Source organism: Pantherophis guttatus, chromosome 1, assembly GCF_059756535.1.
Source record: "Pantherophis guttatus breed Tessera chromosome 1, ASM5975653v1, whole genome shotgun sequence".
Lineage (NCBI taxonomy): Eukaryota > Metazoa > Chordata > Lepidosauria > Squamata > Colubridae > Pantherophis > Pantherophis guttatus.
This window is the reverse complement of record NC_142063.1, coordinates 213,489,114-213,494,370: the sequence shown is the minus strand read 5'-3', so window position 1 is coordinate 213,494,370 and position 5,257 is coordinate 213,489,114.

Genomic DNA, 5,257 nt, shown 5'->3' with positions numbered 1-5,257 from the left:
TTCATTTGGCAGCAGCGATCGGCGAAGGCAATTGTCAAATGATGGCGGTGATTGGCGATGGCAGCAAACAGCGATCAATGGTGAACTGCAAACGGTAGCAGCGAATGGCAGCAATAGGCAGCAGCAATCCTCGCCGCCTAGAACAGCTGATTGGCAGTATTCCAGGAGGCCAATCCAACTACCAATCAGCTGCTCAGCAGTGAAAGCTCCAGCATTCCTCGGCAGTGGCATCAGCTCATCTTAATTGACCGGTGGTGGGCGCAACGGAGCGGAGCCCTGACAAGCCATGTGCTGGGGCTGCAATAACGTGCTAAAGCTGACCAGGCTGTTTGCTGTTTCCTGCAACGATGCTTGTCAGATGAATACCAGATGGATGCTGGGAGGCAGAGGCAGATTTTTTTCCTTGTTTTCCTCCTCTAAAGCTAATGTGCATCTTATGGTCCGGTGCATCTTATAGTGCGAAAAATATGGTAATTGCTATCTTTTTCTAATAAAATTTACACGTACATAGCATGATACATAGAAAGTACTATTTTTAAAAGAAAAGTTATTATATATATTTATCGGGGGAGGCATGTTTCCAAACTGTCTTGGAGAACATACTTTGAACTTTCTATGAGTGCCACTGCTGCTATTGATTAAAGCAGCCTATTACTTTTCAGAGAAATCCGAAAAAGATGCTATTATCACTTTAATGAGTCATCGCTGTAAAGCAGTTTCCTCTTTTTTTCTGACCCATATGGAAATCTGAAAAGAAAAAGAAAAAACATGGGTGGTTTAATTAGAAATGCTGCTTCTGTGTTATGTTCAGAGCATGCCCAGCCATAATAATTTAGAGTTTCAAAAGTTGTATTGACTTAGTTTTAAACAAGTTTTCAATGGTGGAGTCTTTCTGGCAAAGAGTAAAACAAACAGCACATGCGAGAAATACAAATTTCTAGTGTTGTCAGCTTTGCATCTTAGCCATATGGACAGACCAAAGTTAGAACATTAACACAATCAATATACAAATCTTCTTTGGTACAAAATTCTCTTCAACCTCCAGGGGACAAATAAAAAGAAACAATGTTTTATATTATTTAAATCCCCTTCAATATTTATTATGAAATTTTAAGTGAGAAAGAATATTATTTTTATCACGAAATCAAAGCAATATATAGCAGGATCCCCAACAATTCAGTTGCATTCAAAAACATGCACATCAGATAAATTACACCTATCATGTATATTTGCCTAATATAACCTATTTACTTCTGGATAAGCCAAGAATTCTAGGTGTCAAAATGCACTGCAAAGATTGGGTTTGGTTTAGCCATGGATATGTATCCCCCAAAGTAAACATGGTAATAAGTACCCATATTTCCCTTATATACTCACGTATAAGCCTATCCCCATTAAGCAGCCCCTTGAACTTTTAACCAAAATACCATAAAAATATGGATCAGTTTATCTGCCAGTGACACATTTTTCACAATATTTTGTTTAAAAATTCAACAGTCAACAGTCATAAACTTGGTCTGCAGACAACAGTCATAAGCTTGGTCACTGTTAACTTCAGTTAGGTTTCTAAAAAATACTTACTGTGTTGTACAGACTCAATAATGTTTGGCTAGCTTATGTTTTGATATATTGTTTGAATCCAGAAAATGGGTTAATTCAGAATCCAAGTTAAGCATGTGTGGGAATGCAGCTTCTATCATCTCCACAGCACCCAGACCAATGATATATTGATATTTCAGACATGCCCTAAAATCAAATTTATATGCTGTTGTAAAACTGTTTTAACTCTCAATTCTAGAGGCACACGATACTGCTACATTGATTTAAAACATAACAGTGATTGTATGGCACCAGACCTGTTTATATTAATATCCAGTGTCAACATATGGGATGGGTCTAGTATGTGTGATTTTCCTTTTCCTAACTCCAAGTATACAGTGTGTGGGTGTTTGTAAAAGCTTTCTGAAACATCTGTTTTTATCTGTAACACTTAAAAAGCTGTATCTGCATTTAACATTTGAAAAACTTGATTGCAAACATTCTTTCATTCTTTTAATGATTGTAGCCCTCCTAGAGTTTTTTTCTTTAGCTATAATCAACAGCCAATTTTTCCCCAAAAAATGTCTCCCCAATTATCTTTTTTTCTCTTATCTTACAGAAACCTTGCATTGTTGCCAGGTTACAAAATCTGTTTTCCTGCCTACCTCTTTGATGGTTCAGTAATTCTCTGCTACATTTACTGCCAAACATCCACCCAATACCTGCCCCTATGTAACAATCCTGAATGTCAAAGGACTTTGCACAGAATGAAAAACTGAATTTTGTGTTAAGGTAGTTTTTTTCCCCTTTAAGGCATAATCTCAGTAGCCACAAGTACCTTTTCTGGGCCTGGAAACTAAATAGGGTTGTGCCTGGCTAGTGTTTGAATGGGAAATCTCTAGGAAATACCAGAGTGTTGGTAGTCTAGTTGAAAGTTGAAAAACATCCCCAAAGAAAGCAGTGGTAAGCCGCTTCAGTGCTGTTGTTAAGAAAACTGCATGGGCGTGTCAACAAAGTCACCAGAAGTCAAGCTTCACTTGAAAAAGACTTTACTCTTTTTACACATAACTTTAACTTGGCTTTCTTTTTGACATAATGTAAAAAAAAAAATCAGTCTTTTTTTTTTTTTTTTTTAAAAACATTGATAAATATGATAAGGGCTGTTTGTTTTTTCAAATTCCTACAATGCTTTTAGCAAATCCAGTGATTTGTTTGACAGTAAAAACCCAACTTGTACTGTATATTTTAAACAAATGTTTTCATAATCAGATTTTAATTTGAAGAGCCTTGACAAAGAACGTATTCCAGGCATTTGGGGCTTCACCACCTCTGTTTTGATCCTCAGTGTTGTCAGAAACATCAGTCCCTCGATGAGGCCCTAGAGCTGCCTTTCCCATTTCAGCACCCCCAGAAGTGTAAACTTCCTAAATTCCTAGCCAGTATGCTCAATGTAGATTCTCCTGTGTTTATAATAGACCTGAAAGTGCTGGAGACAGAAGTCTGCATGGATCCAGAGAGAATAGGCAAATGGCCATGACTGAACTTACTTGTGTCAAATGTTGGGATGCAAGTACATACAGCAATGGTGTCACTTGGATGACAATATCACTGTATGCGTGGCATTCTTTTGATAGCGCTATAATTTGACACACATGAGATTGTGCATGTGTCTAGATCTACATTAAAATTTCTATCTGCAAGTGAATTCTACCAATAAATCAGCATATACAGTCAGTTCATCCAGATTCCACGTTTTGTGCAACTGATCCCTTATGACCACTCTACAACTCTTATTAACTGCCTTCCACCAAACTAGCATGCTATAAAGAAGGTAGAAGCTCACAATATTTTGCAGTACTGTAATTGCCTGTTTTTAAAATCATACTGCATGGGTGTTCTTATGTATTGAATTGATTTTGATACTTCCTAATAAGCAGCACAATGAAAAAAGAATTATGGAAACAAGGGGGGTTATTGAGAAAATTAAATGAATTTGGAAATCTTATAATTCGTAACATTTTGTTAGGCACAATTTATTTGTGAAATATGATTCAGAAACTGAGTCAGTAAAATACTATATGATGCGATGTTGTAAGTCAAGGACATGCTATGCCAGTGATGGCTAACTTTTTTGCCGTCATGTGCCAAAAGCAAGGGGAGTGTGAGGGGATCACGCGCGTGCGGGCCCACACCCATAATTCAATGCCCCCCTGTGCCCCGCACATGTGTGTGTGACCCCCCCGCACTCCCCTCGCTTTTGGCACGTGATGGCAAAAAGGTTACTGGTGGGCCCAGTAGGCCCGTTTTTTTTCGCCCTCCCCAGGCTCCAGAGGCTTTCTTGGAGCCTGGGGAGGGCAAAAACAGCCTCCCCCCCCGGAGGCCAGAAACGGACTGTTTCCTGACTTCTGGTGGGCCCGGAAGGCCCGAAAATCAGCTGGCTGGCACGTGCATGCACGGTGGAGCTGAGCTAGGGCAATGCTTGCATGCCCACAGATATGGCTCTGCATGCCACCTGTGGCATATGTGCCATAGGTTCACCATCACGGTGCTATGCTTTGTCCTTGACTTACGACTACAATTGCGACCATAATTTCCATTGCTAAATAAATAAACCAACACTGACAGCGCAAGGCACTAATATATAAACAGAAAGCAAACCCATCCTCCCTTCTAGCACTGATGATATTACTAGTTGCGTAATGAAATGCCTGCAAGAAAACAGTCAAGCTCAGAGACCACTAAGGACCCCCACATAAGTATTATAGCATTTTTCCAATGTACTGCTGTTTATTTAAGACTTTTTCTCCCCCTCCCCCTTCTGTTGATTTCAATCGTGTTAACCAAATGTTTTTAAGTTCTCTTTACTTTACTTTTATTATATTTATATACCACCCTTCTCGCGAAGGACTCAGGGCGGTGAACAGCCATGGTAAAAACAGTATACAAGACAAAAAATTTAAAAACTTATTAAAATAATTCAATCACTGGCCAAATTTAAAACACCCAGCTAAAATTATTATTTAAAACCCCTATCAAAACCCAATTAAAATCCTTTATCCCATCAGACCGGCTTGCTGGAATAATAGGGTCTTCAGGGCACGACGGAAGGCGCGGAGGTTGGGGATCCTTCGTATGTCCGGGGGCAATTCATTCCATAGGGCCGGGGCCCCCACAGAGAAGGCTCTCCCCCTGGGGGTCACCAGCCTACATTGTTTGGCCGATGGCACCCTGAGGAGACCCTCTCTGTGGGAGCGTACTGGTCAGTGGGAGGCAATCGATGGCAGAATGCGGTCCTATAGATAACCAGGTCCTAAGCCATGGAGCGCTTTAAAGGTGGTAACCAACACCTTGAAACGCACCCGGAAGACCACCGGGAGCCAGTGCAGCTCGCGCAAGAGGGGTGTTACATGGGAACGACGAGTTGCCCCCATTATTACTCGCGCGGCTGCATTCTGGACCAGCTGGAGCCTCCGGGTGCTCCTCAAGGGGAGCCCCATGTAGAGAGCATTACAATAGTCCAGACAGGAAGTGACGAGGGTGTGAGTGACTGTGTGCACGGCGTCCCGATCCAGAAATGGACGCAACTGGGAGATTAGGCGAACCTGATAAAAAGCCTCCCTGGCCACAGCCGTTGTTAAGGATATTGTTGTGTTACCAACCAGCAGAGTAAGTGCACAGAGAAACGGTACTGAGAGCAATGAATACAATACATACAAAC